The sequence below is a fragment of the Aethalodelphis obliquidens genome, unplaced genomic scaffold, assembly GCF_003676395.1.
Source record: "Aethalodelphis obliquidens isolate GAN/ISIS:26980383/991018 unplaced genomic scaffold, ASM367639v1 scaffold67, whole genome shotgun sequence".
NCBI classification, from domain to species: domain Eukaryota; kingdom Metazoa; phylum Chordata; class Mammalia; order Artiodactyla; family Delphinidae; genus Aethalodelphis; species Aethalodelphis obliquidens.
In genome coordinates, this window is record NW_020838011.1 from 1,263,372 (window position 1) to 1,276,701 (window position 13,330).

The following is a 13,330-nucleotide window of genomic DNA, read 5'->3' on the forward strand; positions in this document are numbered from 1 at the left end:
GGCTTTATGGTGGACAGGACCATGTCCCAAAATGTCTGTGGGCTCAGAGGGTCTTAGGGCAGTTGGCCTGCTGTTAGGTAGAGATGTGTCCCTGCCCAGTTAGCTGCTTGGCCTGAGGCATCCCAATACTGGTGCCAACAGGCTGGTGGGCAGGGCTGGGTCCCATCACTAATAAGCTAGAGGGAAGATTCCAAAATGGTGCTTGTCAGCACCAGCGTCCTTGCGGTAGAATGAGCTCGCAAAGATGGATACTGCCAGTGTCTATATCCCTATGGTGAGCTCCAGTTTCATCCTGCCTCTACAGGAGGCTCTCCGAGATCAGCAGGTGGGTCTAACCCAGGCTCCTTTTAAACTACTGTTTCTGCTCTGGGTCCAGAGTGTGTGAGATTTTGTGTGTACCCTTTAGCAGTAGAATCTCTATTTCCCATAGCCCTCTGCGTCTCCTGAGAGTAAGCTCCACTGGCCTTCATAACATGTTCTGAGATCTCATCTTCCTGGTGCAGGACCCCTGGGCTGGAGAGCTTGATGTAGGGCTGACATCTCTTGCTCCTTAGGGAGACTCTCTGAAATTGTCATTATCCTCCCATTTGTGGGTCACCCACCCAGGTATATGGGTCTTGAGTATACCGCAACTTCAGCACTCTTACCTGTCTCATTGTGGTTCCTTCTTTATATCTTTAGTAGTAGAAGATCTTTTCTGCTAGTCTTCTGCCTTTTTCATCAATAGTTGCTCTGTAAATAGTTGTAATTTTAGAGTGCCTGTGGGAGGAGGTGAGCTCGGGATCTTCCTACTCTGCCATCTTGGCCACTCTAGGAATCTTTTTTTTTTTTTTTAAGTGCATTTCTTTCTCTGTTCTGCTATTGGTTTCTTTGGAAAGCATCAATTATCTGCTAACTGGGCATCATTGCAGGTTCTATAACCATTCATCAGAAATTTAAGATCCCTTTCTTAAGGCACAGGCAAGACCCAAAGTCCTATTTAGCCAGAATAATCACTTCAGGTTAGAATTTTATCCAGGACATTTATTATTCTTTTATTTTTGAGCTAGAAAGCTGTACTGAAGCACATTGTGACAAAGGGAGAGTGTGGGTTTTTAATTTGTTCCTGGGAATAAAATATCAGTTTCTTTTCTTTTCTGCCTGAAGCTATTTGCTTGCTTCACTTAATAATTAACCCCTCAGAAGAACCAAAACGCAAAAACAAAAACAAGAACTTTTCAAGGGTAAAACTATAAGTTGTTTTCTCAGACCATTAATAATTTGGTCAGCAGAAGCTGAATTAACTATAAAGTTATAGCTATAAAAGCTGTTTTACATAGTGGAAAGAGAGAGCTCAAGAATGACCTAGACATTCGTTAAAATCTTTACTTCACCACCTGGCTACTATGCAGTCTCGGGTAAGTTTCTTATGTGTAGTAAGCTGAAATTTCCACACCTGTAAGATAAAAATAATATTACCTATCATATATATATTTGGGGGGAAAATGAATACCGTAAGTACAATACTGTGACTAGAACATGGTAAGTAGTCAGTAGGTAGTAATTGTTCTCATTGTTATTATCTTTCATAAATTCACAGGAATTAGAGAATTAATCTTTTTAAAAACTATTTAAAATGTGAGTACTATTGTAGAAATTTAGAAGAAAAGGTAGTGTTTTTACTTGAGCTGAACTATTGGATCGGGAATAGACCGTAAAGATTTCTCTATTTACTAGAATTTTCCTCTCTCCCAACCTGACAGAGAATGTTGAGGAAATCTTTGTTGAAAATTTATATTACAGATATCTCCACTTTTAGATAAGAATAACTTATAGATAAAATAACATTCAAATTCATAAAACCAGTATTTTACTAACCATTATTCATGTGTCAAAAATTGGTTTAGATGAGAAAAAGTTAGATATATAAAATTAAGAAAAACAATATTCTCAAAACTTTGCTTTCTCATGGATAAATTCTTTCACTCATTTGCAAAATGCCATAAATTGTTTAAAATGCTAGATATACACATTTATATAAAATTTAATTTTTTGTCTATTACTGTGTAAGAATAAAGTAATATAGAATAAAATCTTTATTTGAAGGTAAAATAATATAGAGTTTTACCCTTAAAAAATGGGATGTCTTGAGACCTACATATCTTTATTTTATACTCTACAAAGTCAGCTTGAAAGCATCTAGTCCAGACTTTGTTTTCGGAAAACAAAATGACTTTTTAAAATATAATACATGACAGATGGATGAAAACATATACACACATGCATGTTGAGTGTTCTTTCACACTGATTCCTCAGTGAAAGGAGAGTCTAATGAGAGTTCCTATGAATGGTGACCAGGAGGTGACACAGAAGAACTGTATGCTCACCTTTCTTCCTTAATTTTACTTTGTTAAGACTTGACATTGTTCGTGTAAGACAAGCTTGCTTTGTTCCCTAACATTGTACTTCTTCCACCATCATTTAGTGTTTCAACTCATTTATAAACTCATGAAGATGAGATGAAATACAATACATTTTTCCTAATGGAATCTTAATCTTTTTCTCATTCAGTAGAAAACTGAAATTTAAGTTACCATTACCTTTGGGCAACTGTGAGATATACACTAAGTCTCTGGAGTTTAAAATATCGTGTTGGGTTTCTATCTTTGAAAATATTAACAACTGTAAATACTAAAGCTGGAGGGTTAAAAATGTTTCATTAAAATTCTTGTGGAAGTAAGGTGCTGTGGTCAGAAGAATCTCTCTTCTCTTGACTCAAATCCAGCCTAAGAACTGGTGGAATCCAGGTGTGGGAAAGCTGTATGCCTAGCTGGACCAGCATGCCAACACAAGTACCAAAGAAACTGCCCCGTAACAACTTCATGAAATCGATATTGCCCCAGTTTTGCTGCTGTGGAATTTGATGCTTAAAAAGTTACGGCAAATTAAGAAGATCACACAGCTGATAAGTGGTGAAAAAGACTCTCCTTGACTAAACTTTATTCAGCTCCTCCAAGCCCTCTTCTCAACCAGACCAAACTGTGGCCCCAGTCCTGCTAGGCCTGCATAGTCCAATTTTAGTGAGAACCCTGTTAAGCCAGTTTAGAGAGAATCCTCTATCCTCTATATCTGATCAAATTCCTCATGCCCCACATTGGCCTACTTCAGCAAAAATCCCAAGTCACTTTAGCAAGAATTCCCCTTACTCTTAATGTCTCCTCTTAGAAATTTTCCATCCACCAACAGCCACCACCAACCTGCTCCTCTACTGTGTTCCCTTTTCCTTATTGTATTCAGGGTAGAGCTCAGTCTCTCTCCTCTATTGCTATAGTCTTGACACCTATCACAATAGTCTGGAATAAAGTTTGCCTTACCATTTTAACAAGTGTAGAATAATTTTTTTCTTTAACAGAGACAAAACCAAGAATGGAATCAAGTCAGCTGAACTCAAAATCCTGGTTCTTTTCCTTAAATTGCTCAACATTTTCCTTTTCCTTAATAGCTCAACATTTGATATTTTTATTCTCTAACATTAAATTTCTGTTCTCTTAACTAGGCATATTAAAATAGTTTTTTAAAAAGCAGTAGACAGTTCTATTTTTGGATAGCAATGAGCATGACACCTAAAATTTTTCAAAATCACTTTTTTATGTCACAGAAGTATTTATAATACGGTTTATTTCCTTTTTAAAAAATCTCTGCAGGCCATATGGTCTGTGGGCCAGTGCCTTCTCTGAACCATCCAATGAACTTGGTCAAACATACTTAGTTTAACAGGAAGAGAATTAGCAGATTTTCTTTTTCCATTGTAGAGTCTTTTTTTTTTTTTTGGTAATTTTATTGAAGTATAGTTGATTTAAAATGTTGTGTTAGTTTCAGGTGTACAGCAAAGTGATTCAGTTATACTTCTTATACATATATTCATTCTTTTTTAGAATCTTTTCTCATATAGGTTATCATTGAGTAGTTTTAATGACTTTCCTGCTGTCATAATTATAAATATTAGTTAATGTTGCATTGAGTTGGTGTGTGATATATGTGATTTAAAAAATGGGTATGTAAAGTAAGTTTCCAAAGAATAGTGGTTTTCATTTAATACCTTCATTCATTCATTATGTGGTAATATTTGTTATTATTACTATTGCTGAGAGAAAAATGTAACAAAAAATCTTATTAGAAAATCCCTTTTTTGTGGTAGCTATGATGTCTCTCATCACAACTAAGTTTAAACAATTAGAGGTGATTTTCAAAATCTGTAGTCCTATATTTTGGCTGTTTTAAAAATAGAGTTTGTCACTACTTATCACGTGTATTTTTTAATTAGACAAGAAAGTGTTTATTTTTCTTCATAGTTGACACTTTCCTTCTACTTCATCAAAAGCTTTCATTTTCCTAACTTTAATGCTTTATTGCTGCCTGCTGCCCTTAAAGAGATCATGTTTTCCATTGCCTATAAAAGATCATGCTTAAATTGTGTTCTTTGCTACATCACACAAACAATAGTTTTAATAGTTTTCCTTATTAACTGTACTTTGCCTACTTTAAGAAAAAAGTCAGATAAACAAACATCTTCAAGCACAAATGTTTTATTTATCCTGATTTTATTACTCAATATTTATAATCCCTTGAATAAAAACAATTACTAGTGACTTAGGCAATACTTGAAGATCATATCATTTTCACAACCACTGTATGTGATAATTATTATAATGCCCAAATTTTAATCTGAAGGGTTTAATTTACTTCTCTGAATTCCCACAAACTGTAAGTAATTAATCTTGGACTTGAAACTTGGTCTTTTAAAAATTCAAAGCATTTTACATTTGATCTTCACAAATGTACAATTGAGCAGTAAATATTTATTGTTGATGCTTAATTAAAGTTGTCTGTATCCATTAATCTATTTCTCTATGCTTCAGAAATGTGCTTACCGTACCTTGAAGAATATTGAAAGTAAAGCTTGGGTGTTTCAATAGAAAATCTTAAAGATATCTGGGTTTTATTTAACGGGACCTATTTCATTACAGAAAAAAAATATTCTAATGTATAATTATGCAGCATCAAAAAGAGCATATCTGACATCAAAAATTTTTGGCTCAGGTTTATTCTGTTAAAGTGTGTCATTCACTTTAATTATCTTGAATACTTGCCCTCTTCTGTTTAATAATGTTGAGATATATATATATATATATATATACACATACATACATACTTAGAGAATGAACTTATGGTTACCAGGGGGAAGGATAACAGGGAGGGATAGGTTGGGAGTTTGTGATTGATGTGTACACACTGCTATATTTAAAACAGGTAGCTAACAAGGACCTACTGTAAAAAAAAATAATTAATTTAAAAAAAAAAAGACTTTTCCTGACCCCTTCCTCTCCTGGAACTATCTCACTAGCCCATCTTATTGTCTAAGGAAATAAAAACATTTATATATGTGTGTGTGTGTGTGTGTGTGTGTGTGTGTGTGTGTGTGTGTATATATATACTGCAGCTTTATATATATATATAAATATATATATATACTGCAGCTTTATATATATATATATAAATACTGCAGCTTTAAAACCATTCTCAGAAACACTAGGTTTACATATATGTACTTGGCCTGCTAAAAATGTATTCAGCCCACCCCTATGTATCAATAGCTCCCCTTAATCCGTACCTCCTGCTGTTCCTTGTTCTAAGAAGCTAAGACAACACTAACATTTATTTGTCTGCGACAATTATGCTTAGAATTTACAAAAGCATGCTGATGCAAGCCAAACAAGTAGTTTGTGGATTTAGAAGTGGCTTGAATTTCTTTTGGGCTTGCTACTTTATTCTTGTTAGTCCCCTGCCCGACTGCCATCAAGCTCAGTTCGATTCCATTTAAGCCTTTAGCATACAGACTGTATTTGTCATCACAGCTGATAAAGACAGAATTTATATGATTATACCGATTTTTGCAACTTTACTACTGAATTCAATTTGAAGTCAAATATATTTTATAATTTAAAATATGTAAAAGAATATGGCCTCAAAATACATAGTACTTAGTATTGTCCACTTTGAATGATACTGAGCTGTCTTCCACTGAATAAGAGTTGATATTAGTACTACAAAACTTTATAAGGCATTTACTACAAACTGGAAAAAGATTCTATTCAGCACTGAATTTAGGGCTGAAATCTCCATTTCAGTGTGGAGGCAGTGTTACCTCTGTTTAATGATCTTATTTTAAGTATTGATAAAATCATCCTCAGGTTTTAAAGGTTAATGTTCCTGAAAATACTCAAAGCAGATTTCATCAGAAAATATTTCTTCTTATTCACAGTTGTATGTATGCCATATAGTACTTTTTAAATAAATGAGGGAGATGCCTCATTACAAGAATGTACCACGTAGATTAGACTGCCTATATAATGCAAACACTGATATATTAATGACTACTCAAGCAACTGGTTTCTTTTTTTCTTTAACATCTTTATTGTAGTAAAGTTGCTTTACAACGGTGTGTTAGTTTCTGCTATAAAACAAATTGAATCAGCTATACATATACATATATCACCATATCTCCTCCCTCTTGTGTCTCCCTCACACCCTCCCTATCACACCCCGCTAGGTGGTCACAAAGCACTGAGCTGATCTCCCTGTGCTATGAGGCTGCTTCCCACTAGCTATTTTATATTTGGTAGTATATATAAGTCCATGCCACTCTCTCACTTCCTCCCAGCTAACCCTTCCCCCTCCCTGTGTCCTCAAGTCCATTCTCCACGTCTGCATCTTTACTCCTGTCCTTCCTCTAGGTTCTTCATAACCATATTAATATTTTTTTAGATTCTATATATATATATGTTAGCATATGGTATTTGTTTTGCTCTTTCTGACATACTTCACTCTGTATGACAGACTCTAGGTCGATCCACCTCACTACAAATAACTCAATTTCATTTCTTTTTATGGCTGAGTAATATTCCATTGTATATATGTGCCACATCTTCTTTATCCATGCATCTGTCGATGGACACTTAGGTTGTTTCCCTGTCCTGGCTATTGTAAATAGTGCTGCAGTGAACATTGTGATACATGACCCTTTTTGAATTATGGTTTCCTCAGGGTATATGCCCAGTAGTGGGATTGCTGGGTCATATGGTAGTTCTACTTTTAGTTTTTTAAGGAACCTCCATACTGTTCTCCATAGTGACTGTATCAATTTACATTCCCACCAACAGTGCAAGAGGGTATGCTTTTCTCCACACACTCTCCAGCTTTTATTGTTTGTACATTTGTTATGATGGTCATTCTGACTGGTGTGAGATGATACCTCATTGTAGTTTTGATTTGATTTCTCTAGTGATTAGTGATGTTGAGCATTCTTTCATGTGCTTGTTGGCAATCTGTAAATCTTCTTTGGAGAAGTGACTATTTAGGTCTTCTGCCCATTTTTGGATTGAGCTGTTTGTTTTTTGATATTGAGCTGCATGAGCTGCTTGTAAATTTTGGAGATTAATCCTTTGTCAGTTGCTTCATTTGAAAATATTTTCTCCCATTCTGAGGGTTGTCTTTTTGTCTTGTTTATGGTTTCCTTTGCTGTGCAAAAGCTTTTAAGTTGCGTTAGGTCCCATTTGTTTATTTTTGTTTTTATTTCCTTTTCTCTAGGAGGTGGGTCAAAAAGGATCTTGCTGTGGTTTATGTCATAGAGTGTTCTGCCTATGTTTTCCTCTAAGAGTTTTATAGTGTCTGGCCTTACATTTAGGTCTTTAATCTATTTTTGTGTATGGTGTTAAAGAGTGTTCTAATTGCCTTCTTTAACATGTAGCTGTACAGTTTTCCCAACACCACTTGCTGAAGAGGCTGTCTTTTCGCCATTGTATATTCTTGACTCCTTTATCAAAAATAAGTTGACCATATGTGCGTGGGTTTACTTCTGGCCTTTCTATCCTGTTGCATTGATCTATATTTCTGTTCTTGTGGCAGTACCATACTGTCTTGATTACTGTAGCTTTGTAGTGTAGTCTGAGGTCTGGAGGTCTGATTCCTCCAGCTCCGTTTCTCTTTCTCAAGATTGCTTGGGCTATTCAGGGTCTTTTGTGTTTCCATACAAATTGTGAAATTTTTTGTTCCAGTTCTGTGAAAAATGCCATTGGTCCTTTGATAAGGATTGCTTTGAATCTGTAGATTGCTTTGGGTAGAATAGTCACTTTCACAGTGTTGATTCTTCCAATCCAAGAACATGGTATATCTCTCCATCTGTTTGTATTTCTTTAATTTCTTTCATTAGTGTCTTACAGTTTTCTGCATACAGGTCTTTTGTCTCCTTAGGTAGGTTTATTCCAGGGTATTTTTTTCTTTTTCTTGCAATGGTAAATGATAGTGTTTCTTTAATTTCTCTTTCAGCTTTTTCACCATTAGTATATAGGAATGCAAGAGATTTCTGTGCATTAATTTTGTATCCTGCTACTTTACGAAATTCATTGATTACCTCTAGTAGTTTTCTGGTAGGGTCTTTAGGATTCCCTATGTATAGTATCATGTCATCTGCAAACAGTGATAGCTTTACTTCTTCTTTTCCTATTTAGATACCTTTTGTTTCTTTTTCTTCTCTGATTGCTATGTCTAAAACTTCCAAAACTATGTTGAATAATAGTGGTGAGAGTGGGGAACCTTGTCTTCTTCCTAATCTTAATGGAAATGGTTTCAGTTTTTCACCATTGCGAATGATGTTGGCTGTGGTTTTGTCATATATGGTCTCTATTATGTTGAGGTAAGTTCCCTCTATGCCTACTTTCTGGATAGTTTTTATCATAAGTGGTGTTGAATTTTGTCAGAAGCTTTTTCTGCATCTATTGAGATGATCATATGGTTTTTCTCCTTCAATTTGTTAATATGGTGTATCACATTGATTGATTTGCCTATATTGAAGAATCCTTGCATTTCTGGGATAAACCCCACTTGGTCATGGTGTAGGATCCTTTTAATGTGCTGTTGGATTCTGTTTGCTAGTATTTTGTTGAGGATTTTTGCATCTATGGTCATCAGTGATATTGGCCTGTAGTTTTCTTTCTTTGTGACATCTTTGTCTGGTTTTGATATCAGGGTGATGGTGGCCTTGTAGAATGAGTTTGGGAATGTTCCTCCTTCTGCTATATTTTGAAAGAGTTTCAGGAGGATAGGTGTTACCCCTCTCTAATTGTTTTATAGAATTCGGCTGTGAAGCCATCTGGTCCGGGGCTTTGGTTTGTTGGAAGAATTTTAATCACAGTCTCAATTTCAGTGTTTTGATTGGTCTGTTTATATTTTCTATTTCTTCCTGGTTCAGTCTTGTCAGGTTGTGCATTTCTAAGAATGTGTCCATTTCTTCCAGGTTGTCCATTTTATTGGCATAGAGTTGCTTGTAGTAATCTCTCATGATCCTTTGTATTTCTACAGTGTCAGTTGTTACTTCTCCTTTTTCATTTCTAATTCTATTAATTTGATTCTTCTCCCTTTTTTTCTTGATGAGTCTGGCTAATGGTTTATCTATTTTGTTTATCTTCTCAAAGAACCAGCTTTTGGTTTTGTTGATCTTTGCTATAGTTTCCTTCATTTCTTTTTCATTTATTTCTGATCTGATCTTTATGATTTCTTCCCTTCTGCTAACATTGGTGGTTTTTGTTCTTTCTCTAATTGCTTTAGGTGTAAGGTTAGGTTTTTTACTTGAGGTGTTTTTTTGTTTCTTGAGGTGGGATTGTATTGCTATAACCTTCCCTCTTACAACTGCTTTTGTTGCATCCCATAGGTTTTGGGTCATCGTGTTTTTATTGTCATTTGTTTCTAGGTATTTTTTGAATTCTTCTTTGATTTCTATAGTGATCTTTTCATTATTAAGTAGTGTATTGTTTAGCCTCCATGTGTTTGTATTTTTTACAGAGTTTTTCCTGTAGTTGATATCTAGTCCCATAACATTGTGGTCAGAAAAGATACTGGATATGATTTCAATTTTCTTAAATTTACCAAGGCTTGATTTGTGACCCAATATATGATCTATCCTGGAGAATGTTCCATGGCACTTGAGAAGAAAGTGTATTCTCTGTTTTTTGAATGGAATATCCTATAAATATCAATTAAATCCATCTTGTTTAATGTATCATTTAAAGTTTCTCTTTCCTTATTTATTTTCATATTGAATGATCTGTCCATTGGTAAAAGTGGGGTGCTAAAGTCCCCTGCTATGATTGTGTTACTGTCAATTTCACCATTTTTGGCTGTTAGCATTTACCTTATGTATTGAGGTGCTCCCCTGTTGGGTGCATAAATATTTAACAATTGTTATGTATTCTTCTTGGATTAATCCCTTGATCATTATGTAGTGTCCTTCTTTGTCTCTTGTAATAGTCTTTATTTAATATCTATTTTGTCTGATATGAGAATTGTTACTCCAGCTTTCTTTTGATTTCCATTTGCATGGAATATGTTTTCCCATCCCCTCAGTTTCAGTCTGTATGTGTCTCTAGGTCCGAAATGGATCTCTTGTAGACAGCATATATACAGGTCCTGCTTCTGTATCCATTTAGCCAGTCTATGTCTTTTGGTTGCAGCATTTAATCCATTTACACTTAAGGTAATTATCGATATGTATGTTCCTATTACCATTTTCTTAATTGTTTTGGATTTGTTATTGTAGGTTTTTTCCTTCTCTTGTGTTTCCTGCCTAGAGAAGTTCTTTTAGCATTTGTTGTACAGCTACAACAAATTGCAAAGCTGGTTTGCAAAGCTGGTTTTGTGGCGCTGAATTCTCTTAGCTTTTGCTTGTCTGTAAAGGTTTTAATTTCTCCATCGAATCTGAATGAGATCCTTGCTGGTTAGGGTAATCTTGGTTGTAGGTTTTTCCCTTTCATCACTTTAAATATGTCCTGCCACTCCCATCTGGCTTGCAGAGTTTCTATTGAAAGATTAGCTGTTAACCTTATAGGGATTCCCTTGTATGTTATTTGTTGTATTTCCCTTGCTGCTTTTAATATTTTTTCTTTGTATTAGTATTTGATAGTTTGATTAATATGTGTCTTGGCGTGTTTCTCCTTGGATTTATCCTCTATGGGACTCTCTGTGCTTCCTGGACTTGACTGACTATTTCCTTACCCGTGTTAAGGAAGTTTTCAACTATAATATTTGAAATATTAGCTCAGACCCTTTCTTTTTCTCTTCCTTTTTTGGGTCTCCTATAATTCGAATGTTGGTGTGTTTAATGTTGTCCCAGAGGTCTCTGAGATGTTCCTCGGTTCTTTTCATTCTTTTTTCTTTATTCTGCTGTAGCAGTTATTTCCACTATTTTGTCTTCCAGGTCTCTTATCCGTTCTTCTGCCTCAGTTATTCTGCTATTGATTCCTTCTAGAGAATTTTTAATTTCATTTATGGTGTTGTTCATCATTGTTTGTTTGCTCTTTAGTTCTTCTAGGTCTTTGTTAGTGTTTCTTTTATTTTCTCCATTCTATTTCCAAGATTTTGGATCATCTTTTCTATCATTACTCTGAATTCTTTTTCCGGTAGACTGCCTATTTCCTCTTTGTTTGGTCAGGTGGGTTTTTACCTTGCTCCTTCATCTGCTCTGTGTGTCTTTGTCTTCTCATTTTGCTTAACTTATTGTGCTTGTGGTCTCCTTTTTGCAGGCTGCAGGTTTGTAGTTCCCATTATTTTTGGTGTCTGCCCCCAGTAGGTTAGTCTGGTTCAGTGGGTTATGTAGGCTTCCTGGTGGGGGGACTGGTGCCTGTGTTCTGGTGGATGAGGCTGGATCTTGTTTTTCTGGTGGGCAGAACCACATGTGGTGGTGTCTTTTTGGGTGTCTGTGAACTTAATATGATTTTAGTCAGCCTCTCTGCTAATGGGTGGGATTGTGTTTCTGTCTTGCTAATTACTTGGCCTAGGGTGTCTAGCACTTTAGCTTGCTGGTCATTGAGTGGAGCTGGGTCTTAGCATTGAGATGGAGATTTCTGGGAGAGCTTTCACCGTTTGATATTATGTGGAGCTGGGAGGTCTCTGGTGGACCAATGCTCTGAACTTGGCTCTCCAACCACAAAGGCAGAGGCCTGACACCTGGGTCCAGAAGAAAAGGGAGAGAGAAAGAAAGAAAGAAAGGAAGAAAGGAAGGAAGGAAGGGAGGAACGGAGGGAAAGAAAGAAAGAAAGGAAGGAAGGAAGAAAGGAGGAGAAAGAAAGAAAAAGTTGCTAAAATAAAAAATAATTATAAGAATAAAAAAATTAAAAATAATTTAAAAAAAGAAAGAGAGAACAACCAAACCAGAAAACAAATCCACCAAAGATAATAAGCGCTAAGAACTATACTAAAAAAAAAAAACAAAAAAAAACCCGACAGACAGAACCCTAGTACAATTGATAAAAGCAAATCTATACAGACAAAATCACACAAGGAAGCATACAGATACACACTCACGAAAAGATAAAAAGGAAATATATATATATATATATATCGTTGCTCCCAAAGTCCACCGCCTCAATTTTGGGATGATTTGTTGTCTATTCATGTATTCCACAGATACAGGGTACATCAAGTTGATTGTGGAGCTTTAATCCACTGCTCCTGAGGCTGCTGAGAGAGATTTCCCTTTCTCTTCTTTGGTTGCACAGCTCCTGGGCTTCAGCTTTGGATTTGGCCCTGCCTCTGTGTGTAGGTCGCCTGAGGGCCTCTGTTCTTCCCTCAGACAGGACGGGGTTAAAGTAGCAGCTGATTAGGAGCCTCTGGCTCACTCAGGCGGGGGGTGGGGGGCTGGGGGGGTGGGGGGGTGGGTGGAGGGTGGTAGGGAGGGGTATGGAATATGATGCGACCCTGTGGTGGCAGAGGCCAGCGTGCTGTTGTAATAGCCTGAGGCCTGCTGTGTGTCCTCCCAGGGAAGTTGTCCCTGGATCACGGGACCCTGGCAGTGGTGGGCTGCAGAGGCTCCCAGGAGGGGAGGTATGGATAGTGACCTGTGCTTGCACACAGGCTTCTTGGTGGCTATAGCAGCAGCCTTAGCATTTCATGCCCACCTCTGGGGTCCGTGCTGCTAGCTGTGGCTCACGCCCATCTCTGGAGCTCCTTTAGGTGGTGCTCTGAATCCCCTCTCCTCACGCACCCCGAAGCAATGGTCTCTTGCCTGTTAGGCAGGTCCAGACTTTTTCCCGGAATCTCTCCTGGCTAGCTGTGGCGCACTAGCCTCCATCAGGCTGTGTTCACGCAGCCAACCCCGGTCCTCTCCCTGGGATCTGCCCTCCGAAGCCCAAGCCTCAACTCCCAGCCCCCACCCGTCCCAGCGGGTGATCAGACAAGCCTCTCGGGCTGGTGACTGCTGGTCGGCACCGATCCTCTGTGTGGGAATCTCTTCACTTTGCCC

The 13,330-nt window shown here is 37.0% G+C and overlaps 1 pseudogene; it reads left to right on the forward strand.

The window, feature by feature from the left end:
* Positions 1 to 244: 244 nt before the first annotated feature.
* The window catches only part of LOC113611074 (retinoic acid receptor RXR-gamma pseudogene), a 50,209-nt pseudogene continuing 37,123 nt past the window's right edge, over positions 245 to 13,330 (forward strand).